Source organism: Hyla sarda, chromosome 12 (genome assembly GCF_029499605.1).
Source record: "Hyla sarda isolate aHylSar1 chromosome 12, aHylSar1.hap1, whole genome shotgun sequence".
In the NCBI taxonomy this organism is placed as follows: domain Eukaryota; kingdom Metazoa; phylum Chordata; class Amphibia; order Anura; family Hylidae; genus Hyla; species Hyla sarda.
The window spans coordinates 22695363-22710989 of NC_079200.1; positions in this window are offsets into that span (position 1 = coordinate 22695363).

The following is a 15627-nucleotide window of genomic DNA, read 5'->3' on the forward strand; positions in this document are numbered from 1 at the left end:
ATACAGTATATCCCATAAGTGAGTCCACCCCTCACATTATATATACAGTATCTCCCATAAGTGAGTCCACCCCTCACATTATATATACAGTATCTCCCATAAGTGAGTCCACCCCTCACATTATATATACAGTATATCCCATAAGTGACTCCACCCCTCACATTATATATACAGTATCTCCCATAAGTGAGTCCACCCCTCACATTATATATACAGTATCTCCCATAAGTGAGTCCACCCCTCACATTATATATACAGTATATCCCATAAGTGAGTCCACCCCTCATATTATATATACAGTATCTCCCATAAGTGAGTCCACTCCTCACATTATATATACAGTATATCCCATAAGTGAGTCCACCCCTCACATTATATATACAGTATATCCCATAAGTGAGTCCACCCCTCACATTATATATACAGTATATCCCATAAGTGAGTCCACCCCTCATATTATATATACAGTATCTCCCATAAGTGAGTCCACCCCTCACATTATATATATAGTATATCCCATAAGTGAGTCCACCCCTCACATTATATATACAGTATATCCCATAAGTGACTCCACCCCTCACATTATATACAGTATCTCCCATAAGTGAGTCCACCCCTCACATTATATATATAGTATATCCCATAAGTGACTCCACCCCTCACATTATATATACTGTATATCCCATAAGTGACTCCACCCCTCACATTATATATACAGTATATCCCATAAGTGAGTCCACCCCTCACATTATATATATAGTATTATAGTATCTCCCATAAGTGAGTCCACCCCTCACATTATATATACAGTATATCCCATAAGTGACTCCACCCCTCACATTATATACAGTATATCCCATAAGTGACTCCACCCCTCACATTATATATATAGTATATCCCATAAGTGACTCCACCCCTCACATTATATATACTGTATATCCCATAAGTGACTCCACCCCTCACATTATATATACAGTATCTCCCATAAGTGAGTCCACCCCTCACATTATATATATAGTATCTCCCATAAGTGAGTCCACCCCTCACATTATATATACAGTATCTCCCATAAGTGACTCCACCCCTCACATTATATATACCCAGTATCTCCCATAAGTGAGTCCACCCCTCACATTATATATACAGTATCTCCCATAAGTGACTCCACCCCTCACATTATATACAGTATCTCCCATAAGTTAGTCCACCCCTCACATTATATATACAGTATCTCCCATAAGTGACTCCACCCCTCACATTATATATACAGTATATCCCATAAGAGACTCCACCCCTCACATTATATATACAGTATCTCCCATAAGTGACTCCACCCCTCACATTATATATACAGTATCTCCCATAAGTGACTCCACCCCTCACATTATATATACAGTATCTCCCATAAGTGACTCCACCCCTCACATTATATATACAGTATATCCCATAAGTGACTCCACCCCTCACATTATATATACAGTATATCCCATAAGTGACTCCACCCCTCACATTATATATACACAGTATCTCCCATAAGTGAGTCCACCCCTCACATTATATATACAGTATATCCCATAAGTGAGTCCACCCCTCACATTATATATACAGTATCTCCCATAAGTGACTCCACCCCTTACATTATATATACAGTATCTCCCATAAGTGAGTCCACCCCTCACATTATACACAGTATCTCCCATAAGTGAGTCCACCCCTCACATTATATATATAGTATATCCCATAAGTGACTCCACCCCTCACATTATATATACAGTATATCCCATAAGTGACTCCACCCCTCACATTATATACAGTATCTCCCATAAGTGAGTCCACCCCTCACATTATATATATAGTATATCCCATAAGTGACTCCACCCCTCACATTATATATACTGTATATCCCATAAGTGACTCCACCCCTCACATTATATATACAGTATATCCCATAAGTGAGTCCACCCCTCACATTATATATATAGTATCTCCCATAAGTGAGTCCACCCCTCACATTGTATATACAGTATATCCCATAAGTGACTCCACCCCTCACATTATATACAGTATATCCCATAAGTGACTCCACCCCTCACATTATATATATAGTATATCCCATAAGTGACTCCACCCCTCACATTATATATACTGTATATCCCATAAGTGACTCCACCCCTCACATTATATATACAGTATCTCCCATAAGTGAGTCCACCCCTCACATTATATATATAGTATCTCCCATAAGTGAGTCCACCCCTCACATTATATATACAGTATCTCCCATAAGTGACTCCACCCCTCACATTATATATACCCAGTATCTCCCATAAGTGAGTCCACCCCTCACATTATATATACAGTATCTCCCATAAGTGACTCCACCCCTCACATTATATACAGTATATCCCATAAGTGACTCCACCCCTCACATTATATATACAGTATATCCCATAAGTGAGTCCACCCCTCACATTATATATACAGTATCTCCCATAAGTGAGTCCACCCCTCACACTATATATACAGTATATCCCATAAGTGAGTCCACCCCTCACATTATATATACAGTATCTCCCATAAGTAAGTCCACCCCTCACATTATATATACAGTATCTCCCATAAGTGAGTCCACCCCTCACATTATATATACAGTATCTCCCATAAGTGACTCCACCCCTCACATTATATATACAGTATATCCCATAAGAGACTCCACCCCTCACATTATATATACAGTATCTCCCATAAGTGACTCCACCCCTCACATTATATACAGTATCTCCCATAAGTGAGTCCACCACTCACATTATATATACAGTTTCTCCCATAAGTGACTCCACCCCTCACATTATATATACAGTATATCCCATAAGTGACTCCACCCCTCACATTATATATACAGTATATCCCATAAGTGACTCCACCCCTCACATTATATATACACAGTATCTCCCATAAGTGAGTCCACCCCTCACATTATATATACAGTATATCCCATAAGTGAGTCCACCCCTCACATTATATATACAGTATCTCCCATAAGTGACTCCACCCCTTACATTATATATACAGTATCTCCCATAAGTGAGTCCACCCCTCACATTATATATATAGTATCTCCCATAAGTGAGTCCACCCCTCACATTATATATACAGTATCTCCCATAAGTGACTCCACCCCTCACATTATATATACCCAGTATCTCCCATAAGTGAGTCCACCCCTCACATTATATATACAGTATCTCCCATAAGTGACTCCACCCCTCACATTATATACAGTATCTCCCATAAGTGAGTCCACCCCTCACATTATATATACAGTATCTCCCATAAGTGACTCCACCCCTCACATTATATATACAGTATATCCCATAAGAGACTCCACCCCTCACATTATATATACAGTATCTCCCATAAGTGACTCCACCCCTCACATTATATACAGTATCTCCCATAAGTGAGTCCACCACTCACATTATATATACAGTATCTCCCATAAGTGACTCCACCCCTCACATTATATATACAGTATATCCCATAAGTGACTCCACCCCTCACATTATATATACAGTATATCCCATAAGTGACTCCACTCCTCACATTATATATACACAGTATCTCCCATAAGTGAGTCCACCCCTCACATTATATATACAGTATATCCCATAAGTGAGTCCACCCCTCACATTATATATACAGTATCTCCCATAAGTGACTCCACCCCTTACATTATATATACAGTATCTCCCATAAGTGAGTCCACCCCTCACATTATACACAGTATCTCCCATAAGTGAGTCCACCCCTCACATTATATATATAGTATATCCCATAAGTGACTCCACCCCTCACATTATATATACAGTATATCCCATAAGTGACTCCACCCCTCACATTATATACAGTATCTCCCATAAGTGAGTCCACCCCTCACATTATATATATAGTATATCCCATAAGTGACTCCACCCCTCACATTATATATACTGTATATCCCATAAGTGACTCCACCCCTCACATTATATATACAGTATATCCCATAAGTGAGTCCACCCCTCACATTATATATATAGTATCTCCCATAAGTGAGTCCACCCCTCACATTATATATACAGTATATCCCATAAGTGACTCCACCCCTCACATTATATACAGTATATCCCATAAGTGACTCCACCCCTCACATTATATATATAGTATATCCCATAAGTGACTCCACCCCTCACATTATATATACTGTATATCCCATAAGTGACTCCACCCCTCACATTATATATACAGTATCTCCCATAAGTGAGTCCACCCCTCACATTATATATATAGTATCTCCCATAAGTGAGTCCACCCCTCACATTATATATACAGTATCTCCCATAAGTGACTCCACCCCTCACATTATATATACCCAGTATCTCCCATAAGTGAGTCCACCCCTCACATTATATATACAGTATCTCCCATAAGTGACTCCACCCCTCACATTATATACAATATCTCCCATAAGTGAGTCCACCCCTCACATTATATATACAGTATCTCCCATAAGTGACTCCACCCCTCACATTATATATACAGTATATCCCATAAGAGACTCCACCCCTCACATTATATACAGTATATCCCATAAGTGAGTCCACCCCTCACATTATATATACAGTATATCCCATAAGAGAGTCCACCCCTCACATTATATATACAGTATATCCCATAAGAGAGTCCACCCCTCACATTATATATACAGTATCTCCCATAAGTGACTCCACCCCTCACATTATATATACAGTATATCCCATAAGAGACTCCACCCCTCACATTATATATACAGTATCTCCCATAAGTGACTCCACCCCTCACATTATATACAGTATCTCCCATAAGTGAGTCCACCACTCACATTATATATACAGTATCTCCCATAAGTGACTCCACCCCTCACATTATATATACAGTATATCCCATAAGTGACTCCACCCCTCACATTATATATACAGTATATCCCATAAGTTACTCCACCCCTCACATTATATATACACAGTATCTCCCATAAGTGAGTCCACCCCTCACATTATATATACAGTATATCCCATAAGTGAGTCCACCCCTCACATTATATATACAGTATCTCCCATAAGTGACTCCACCCCTTACATTATATATACAGTATCTCCCATAAGTGAGTCCACCCCTCACATTATATATATAGTATCTCCCATAAGTGAGTCCACCCCTCACATTATATATACAGTATCTCCCATAAGTGACTCCACCCCTCACATTATATATACCCAGTATCTCCCATAAGTGAGTCCACCCCTCACATTATATATACAGTATCTCCCATAAGTGACTCCACCCCTCACATTATATACAGTATCTCCCATAAGTGAGTCCACCCCTCACATTATATATACAGTATCTCCCATAAGTGACTCCACCCCTCACATTATATATACAGTATATCCCATAAGAGACTCCACCCTTCACATTATATATACAGTATCTCCCATAAGTGACTCCACCCCTCACATTATATACAGTATCTCCCATAAGTGAATCCACCACTCACATTATATATACAGTATCTCCCATAAGTGACTCCACCCCTCACATTATATATACAGTATATCCCATAAGTGACTCCACCCCTCACATTATATATACAGTATATCCCATAAGTGACTCCACCCCTCACATTATATATACACAGTATCTCCCATAAGTGAGTCCACCCCTCACATTATATATACAGTATATCCCATAAGTGAGTCCACCCCTCACATTATATATATAGTATATCCCATAAGTGACTCCACCCCTCACATTATATATACTGTATATCCCATAAGTGACTCCACCCCTCACATTATATATACAGTATCTCCCATAAGTGAGTCCACCCCTCACATTATATACAGTATCTCCCATAAGTGACTCCACCCCTCACATTATATACAGTATCTCCCATAAGTGAGTCCACCACTCACATTATATATACAGTATCTCCCATAAGTGACTCCACCCCTCACATTATATATACAGTATATCCCATAAGTGACTCCACCCCTCACATTATATATACAGTATATCCCATAAGTGACTCCACCCCTCACATTATATATACACAGTATCTCCCATAAGTGAGTCCACCCCTCACATTATATATACAGTATATCCCATAAGTGAGTCCACCCCTCACATTATATATACAGTATCTCCCATAAGTGACTCCACCCCTTACATTATATATACAGTATCTCCCATAAGTGAGTCCACCCCTCACATTATATATATAGTATCTCCCATAAGTGAGTCCACCCCTCACATTATATATACAGTATCTCCCATAAGTGACTCCACCCCTCACATTATATATACCCAGTATCTCCCATAAGTGAGTCCACCCCTCACATTATATATACAGTATCTCCCATAAGTGACTCCACCCCTCACATTATATACAGTATCTCCCATAAGTGAGTCCACCCCTCACATTATATATACAGTATCTCCCATAAGTGACTCCACCCCTCACATTATATATACAGTATATCCCATAAGAGACTCCACCCTTCACATTATATATACAGTATCTCCCATAAGTGACTCCACCCCTCACATTATATACAGTATCTCCCATAAGTGAATCCACCACTCACATTATATATACAGTATCTCCCATAAGTGACTCCACCCCTCACATTATATATACAGTATATCCCATAAGTGACTCCACCCCTCACATTATATATACAGTATATCCCATAAGTGACTCCACCCCTCACATTATATATACACAGTATCTCCCATAAGTGAGTCCACCCCTCACATTATATATACAGTATATCCCATAAGTGAGTCCACCCCTCACATTATATATACAGTATCTCCCATAAGTGACTCCACCCCTTACATTATATATACAGTATCTCCCATAAGTGAGTCCACCCCTCACATTATATATATAGTATCTCCCATAAGTGAGTCCACCCCTCACATTATATATACAGTATCTCCCATAAGTGACTCCACCCCTCACATTATATATACCCAGTATCTCCCATAAGTGAGTCCACCCCTCACATTATATATACAGTATATCCCATAAGAGACTCCACCCCTCACATTATATACAGTATATCCCATAAGTGAGTCCACCCCTCACATTATATATACAGTATATCCCATAAGAGAGTCCACCCCTCACATTATATATACAGTATATCCCATAAGAGAGTCCACCCCTCACATTATATATACAGTATCTCCCATAAGTGACTCCACCCCTCACATTATATATACAGTATATCCCATAAGAGACTCCACCCCTCACATTATATATACAGTATCTCCCATAAGTGACTCCACCCCTCACATTATATACAGTATCTCCCATAAGTGAGTCCACCACTCACATTATATATACAGTATCTCCCATAAGTGACTCCACCCCTCACATTGTATATACAGTATATCCCATAAGTGACTCCACCCCTCACATTATATATACAGTATATCCCATAAGTTACTCCACCCCTCACATTATATATACACAGTATCTCCCATAAGTGAGTCCACCCCTCACATTATATATACAGTATATCCCATAAGTGAGTCCACCCCTCACATTATATATACAGTATCTCCCATAAGTGACTCCACCCCTTACATTATATATACAGTATCTCCCATAAGTGAGTCCACCCCTCACATTATATATATAGTATCTCCCATAAGTGAGTCCACCCCTCACATTATATATACAGTATCTCCCATAAGTGACTCCACCCCTCACATTATATATACCCAGTATCTCCCATAAGTGAGTCCACCCCTCACATTATATATACAGTATCTCCCATAAGTGACTCCACCCCTCACATTATATACAGTATCTCCCATAAGTGAGTCCACCCCTCACATTATATATACAGTATCTCCCATAAGTGACTCCACCCCTCACATTATATATACAGTATATCCCATAAGAGACTCCACCCTTCACATTATATATACAGTATCTCCCATAAGTGACTCCACCCCTCACATTATATACAGTATCTCCCATAAGTGAATCCACCACTCACATTATATATACAGTATCTCCCATAAGTGACTCCACCCCTCACATTATATATACAGTATATCCCATAAGTGACTCCACCCCTCACATTATATATACAGTATATCCCATAAGTGACTCCACCCCTCACATTATATATACACAGTATCTCCCATAAGTGAGTCCACCCCTCACATTATATATACAGTATATCCCATAAGTGAGTCCACCCCTCACATTATATATACAGTATCTCCCATAAGTGACTCCACCCCTTACATTATATATACAGTATCTCCCATAAGTGAGTCCACCCCTCACATTATACACAGTATCTCCCATATGTGAGTCCACCCCTCACATTATATATATAGTATATCCCATAAGTGACTCCACCCCTCACATTATATATACTGTATATCCCATAAGTGACTCCACCCCTCAGATTATATATACAGTATCTCCCATAAGTGAGTCCACCCCTCACATTATATACAGTATCTCCCATAAGTGAGTCCACCCCTCACATTATATATACAGTATCTCCCATAAGTGACTCCACCCCTCACATTATATACAGTATCTCCCATAAGTGACTCCACCCCTCACATTATATACAGTATCTCCCATAAGTGAGTCCACCCCTCACATTATATATACAGTATCTCCCATAAGTGACTCCACCCCTCACATTATATATACAGTATATCCCATAAGTGACTCCACCCCTCACATTATATATACAGTATCTCCCATAAGTGACTCCACCCCTCACATTATATACAGTATCTCCCATAAGTGAGTCCACCCCTCACATTATATATACAGTATCTCCCATAAGTGACTCCACCCCTCACATTATATATACAGTATATCCCATAAGTGACTCCACCCCTCACATTATATATACACAGTATCTCCCATAAGTGAGTCCACCCCTCACATTATATATACAGTATCTCCCTTAAGTGACTCCACCCCTCACATTATATATACAGTATCTCCCATAAGTGACTCCACCCCTCACATTATATATACAGTATCTCCCATAAGTGAGTCTACCCCTCACATTATATATATAGTATATCCCATAAGTGACTCCACCCCTCACATTATATATACTGTATATCCCATAAGTGACTCCACCCCTCACATTATATATACAGTATCTCCCATAAGTGAGTCCACCCCTCACATTATATACAGTATCTCCCATAAGTGAGTCCACCCCTCACATTATATAAACAGTATATCCCATAAGTGAGTCCACCACTCACATTATATACAGTATCTCCCATAAGTGAGTCCACCCCTCACATTATATACAGTATCTTCCATAAGTGACTCCACCCCTCACATTATATATACAGTATCTCCCATAAGTGAGTCTACCCCTCACATTATATATATAGTATATCCCATAAGTGACTCCACCCCTCACATTATATATACTGTATATCCCATAAGTGACTCCACCCCTCACATTATATATACAGTATCTCCCATAAGTGAGTCCACCCCTCACATTATATACAGTATCTCCCATAAGTGAGTCCACCCCTCACATTATATAAACAGTATATCCCATAAGTGAGTCCACCACTCACATTATATACAGTATCTCCCATAAGTGAGTCCACCCCTCACATTATATACAGTATCTTCCATAAGTGAATCCACCCCTCACATTATATATACAGTATATCCCATAAGTGAGTCCACCCCTCACATTATATACAGTATCTCCCATAAGTGAGTCCACCCCTCACATTATATATACAGTATCTCCCATAAGAGAGTCCACCCCTCACATTATATACAGTATCTCCCATAAGTGAGTCCACCCCTCACATTATATACAGTATCTTCCATAAGTGAATCCACCCCTCACATTATATATACAGTATATCCCATAAGTGAGTCCACCCCTCACATTATATACAGTATCTCCCATAAGTGAGTCCACCCCTCACATTATATATACAGTATATCCCATAAGTGACTCCACCCCTCACATTATATATACAGTATCTCCCATAAGAGTCATTCCCTCACATTATATACAGTATCTCCCATAAGTGAGTCCACCCCTCACATTATTTATACAGTATATCCCATAAGTGAGTCCACCCCTCACATTATATATACAGTATATCCCATAAGTGAGTCCACCCCTCACATTATATACAGTATATCCCATAAGTGAGTCCACCCCTCACATTATATACAGTATATCCCATAAGTGAGTCCACCCCTCACATTATATATACAGTATCTCCCATAAGTGACTCCACCCCTCACATTATATACAGTATCTCCCATAAGTGAGTCCACCCCTCACATTATATATACAGTATCTCCCATAAGTGAGTCCACCCCTCACATTATATATACAGTATCTCCCATAAGTGAGTCCACCCCTCACATTATATATACAGTATCTCCCATAAGTGACTCCACCCCTCACATTATATACAGTATCTCCCATAAGTGACTCCACCCCTCACATTATATATACAGTATCTCCCATAAGTGAGTCCACCCCTCACATTATATATACAGTATATCCCATAAGTGACTCCACCCCTCACATTATATATACAGTATATCCCATAAGTGAGTCCACCCCTCACATTATATATACAGTATCTCCCATAAGTGAGTCCACCCCTCACATTATATACAGTATATCCCATAAGTGAGTCCACCCCTCACATTATAAATATATAGTATCTCCCATAAGTGACTCCACCCATCACATTATATACAGTATCTCCCATAAGTGAGTCCACCCCTCACATTATATACAGTATATCCCATAAGTGAGTCCACCCCTTACATTATATATACAGTATATCCCATAAGTGAGTCCACTCCTCACATTATATATACAGTATCTCCCATAAGTGACTCCACCCCTCACATTATATATACAGTATATCCCATAAGTGACTCCACCCCTCACATTATATATACAGTATATCCTATAAGTGAGTCCACCCCTCACATTATATATAGTATCTCCCATAAGTGAGTCCACCCCTCACATTATATACAGCATCTTCCATAAGTGAGTCCACCCCTCACATTATATATACAGTATATCCCATAAGTGAGTCCACCCCTCACATTATATATATACAGTATCTTCCATAAGTGACTCCACCCCTCACATTATATACAGTATCTCCTATAAGTGAGTCCACCCCTCACATTATATACACAGTATATCCCATAAGTGAGTCCACCCCTCACATTATATATACAGTATATCCCATAAGTGAGTCCACCCCTCACATTATATACAGTATATCCCATAAGTGACTCCACCCCTCACATTATATATACAGTATCTCCCATAAGTGAGTCCACCCCTCACATTATATACAGTATCTCCCATAAGTGAGTCCACCCCTCACATTATATATACAGTATCTCCTATAAGTGAGTCCACCCCTCACATTATATACAGTATCTTCCATAAGTGAGTCCACCCCTCACATTATATACAGTATCTCCTATAAGTGAGTCCACCCCTCACATTATATATACAGTATATCCCATAAGTGACTCCACCCCTCGCTATATATATATAGTATCTCCCATAAGTGAGTCCACCCCTCACATTATATATACAGTATCTCCCATAAGAGAGTCCACCCCTCACATTATATACAGTATCTCCCATAAGTGACTCCACCCCTCACATTATATACAGTATCTCCCATAAGTGACTCCACCCCTCACATTATATATACAGTATATCCCATAAGTGAGTCCACCCCTCACATTATATATACAGTATATCCCATAAGTGACTCCACCCCTCACATTATATACAGTATCTCCCATAAGTGAGTCCACCCCTCACATTATATGCAGTTTCTCCCATAAGAGAGTCCACCCCTCACATTATATACAGTATCTCCCATAAGAGAGTACACTTCTCACATTATATACAGTATCTCCCATAAGTGACTCCACCCCTCACATTATATATACAGTATCTCCCATAAGTGAGTCCACCCCTCACATTATATGCAGTTTCTCCCATAAGAGAGTACACTTCTCACATTATATACAGTATCTCCCATAAATGAGTATACTTCTCACATTTTTGTAAATACTTTATTCTATCTTTTCATGTGACCCTCTGCTACAATGTAAAGTAGCGATTGCACAGTCTGTATAACAGTGTTTAATATTGTGTCTAGAGATGAGCAAATTTTTAAAAAATTTGATTCGGCCGATTCGCCGAATTTTCCCCAAAAATTTGTTTAGGTCCAAATTTATTTGCGGCAAATCACTATTTAAAACAGCTATTTCTGGCCTACAGAGAGACTCAATAGGGGTGTAGAACACTTTGCTTTGTCCTTACATGCATAGGGAGTGTGCTTTGTTAGTGAAATAATACTGTTGTTCAGTATGACATGCAGATTACAGGCATCACTGTTAGAATCACTGCCGCAGAGTGTCTGGATGTGGCAGATTTTTTATGTAATTTTTATTTAATTTAAATTTATTAACATTTTTTTATTTCCCATTCTGGTGAGCATCGAGCTGATGGTGCGTCGCGAGGCGAGCTACCACCTGTTCCAGCCCTTGCCTCTCAGTGCACCCCTATACTCTGAGTGTCTGTTACGCCGAGCGCTCCGGGTCCCCGCTCCTCCCCGGAGCGCTCGCAACATCCTCGCAATCGCAGCGCCCCGGTCAGACCTGCTGACCGGGTGCGCTGCGATACCTCTCCCAGCCGGGATGCGATTCGCGATGCGGGTGGCGCCCGCTCGCGATGCGCACCCCGGCTCCCGTACCTGACTCGCTCTCCGTCGGTCCTGTCCCGGCGCGCGCGGCCCCGCTCCTTAGGGCGCGCGCGCGCCGGGTCTCTGCGATTTAAAGGGCCACTGCGCCACTGATTGGCGCAGTTGGCTTAATTAGTGTATTCACCTGTGCACTTCCCTATATAACCTCACTTCCCCTTCCCTTCCTTGCCGGATCTTGTTGCCATTGTGCCAGTGAAAGCGTTTCCTAGTGTGTTCCTAGCCTGTGTTCCAGACCTCCTGCCGTTGCCCCTGACTACGATCCTTGCTGCCTGCCCCGACCTTCTGCTACGTCCGACCTTGCTCTTGTCTACTCCCTTGTACCGCGCCTATCTTCAGCAGTCAGAGAGGTTGAGCCGTTGCTAGTGGATACGACCTGGTTGCTACCGCCGCTGCAAGACCATCCCGCTTTGCGGCGGGCTCTGGTGAATACCAGTAGCAGCTTAGAACCGGTCCACTAGCACGGTCCACGCCAATTCCTCTCTGGCACAGAGGATCCACCTCCTGCCAGCCGAATCGTGACAGTAGATCCGGCCATGGATCCCGCTGAAGTTCCATTGCCAGTTGTCGCCGACCTCACCACGGTGGTCGCCCAGCAGTCGCAACAGATAGCGCAACAAGGCCACCAGCTGTCTCAACTGACCGTGATGCTACAGCAGCTACTACCACAGCTTCAGCAATCATCTCCTCCGCCAGCTCCTGCACCTCCTCCGCAGCGAGTGGCCGCTTCCGGCCTACGACTATCCTTGCCGGATAAATTTGATGGGGACTCTAAGTTTTGCCGTGGCTTTCTTTCACAATGTTCCCTGCACTTGGAGATGATGTCGGACCAGTTTCCTACTGAAAGGTCTAAGGTGGCTTTCGTAGTCAGCCTTCTGTCCGGGAAAGCTCTGTCATGGGCCACACCGCTCTGGGACCGCAATGACCCCGTCACTGCCTCTGTACACTCCTTCTTCACGGAGATTCGAAGTGTCTTTGAGGAACCTGCCCGAGCCTCTTCTGCTGAGACTGCCCTGCTGAACCTGGTCCAGGGTAATTCTTCCGTTGGCGAGTACGCCATCCAATTCCGTACTCTTGCTTCCGAATTATCCTGGAATAACGAGGCCCTCTGCGCGACCTTTAAAAAAGGCCTATCCAGCAACATTAAAGATGTTCTGGCCGCACGAGAAATTCCTGCTAACTTGCATGAACTTATTCTTCTAGCCACTCGCATTGACATGCGTTTTTCCGAAAGGCGTCAGGAGCTCCGCCAGGATATGGACTTAGTTCGCACGAGGCGTTTTTTCTCCCCGGCTCCTCTCTCCTCTGGTCCTCTGCAATCCGTTCCTGTGCCTCCCGCCGTGGAGGCTATGCAAGTTGACCGGTCTCGCTTGACACCTCAAGAGAGGACACGACGCCGCATGGAGAATCTGTGCCTGTACTGTGCCGGTACCGAACACTTCCTGAAGGATTGTCCTATCCGTCCTCCCCGCCTGGAAAGACGTACGCTGACTCCGCACAAAGGTGAGACAGGTCTTGATGTCAACTCTGCTTCTCCACGCCTTACTCTGCCTGTGCGGATATCTTCCTCCACCTTCTCCTTCTCTACTATGGCCTTCTTGGATTCTGGATCTGCAGGAAATTTTATTTTGGCCTCTCTCATCAACAGGTTCAACATCCCAGTGACCAGTCTCGCCAGACCCCTCTACATCAATTCTGTTAACAATGAAAGATTGGACTGTACCGTGCGTTACCGCACGGAACCCCTCCTAATGTGCATCGGACCTCATCACGAAAAAATTGAGTTTTTGGTCCTCTCCAATTGCACTTCCGAAATTCTCCTTGGATTACCGTGGCTTCAACGCCATTCCCCAACCCTTGATTGGTCCACAGGAGAAATCAAGAGCTGGGGTACTTCTTGTTTCAAGGACTGTCTTAAACCGGTTCCCAGTACTCCCTGCCGTGACCCTGTGGTTCCCCCTGTAACCGGTCTCCCTAAGGCTTATATGGACTATGCTGACGTGTTTTGCAAAAAGCAAGCTGAGACTTTACCTCCTCACAGGCCTTATGACTGTCCTATTGACCTCCTCCCGGGCACTACTCCACCCCGGGGCAGAATTTATCCTCTGTCCGCTCCAGAGACTCTTGCTATGTCTGAATACATCCAGGAAAATTTAAAAAAGGGGTTTATCCGCAAATCCTCCTCTCCTGCCGGAGCTGGATTTTTTTTTGTGTCCAAAAAAGATGGCTCTCTACGTCCTTGCATTGATTACCGCGGACTTAATAAAATCACGGTAAAAAAACGCTACCCCCTACCTCTTATCTCAGAACTCTTTGATCGCCTTCAAGGTGCCCACATTTTTACCAAACTGGATTTAAGAGGTGCTTATAATCTCATCCGCATCAGGGAGGGGGACGAATGGAAGACTGCATTTAACACCAGAGATGGACACTTTGAGTATCTGGTCATGCCCTTTGGCCTGTGCAACGCCCCTGCCGTCTTCCAAGACTTTGTTAATTAAATTTTTCGTGATCTCTTATATTCCTGTGTTGTTGTGTATCTGGACGATATTCTGATTTTTCTGCCAACTTAGAAGAACACCGCCAGCATGTCCGCATGGTTCTTCAGAGACTTCGAGACAATCAACTTTATGCCAAAATGGAGAAATGTCTGTTTGAATGTCAATCTCTTCCTTTCCTAGGATACTTGGTCTCTGGCCAGGGATTACAAATGGACCCGGATAAACTCTCTGCCGTCTTAGATTGGCC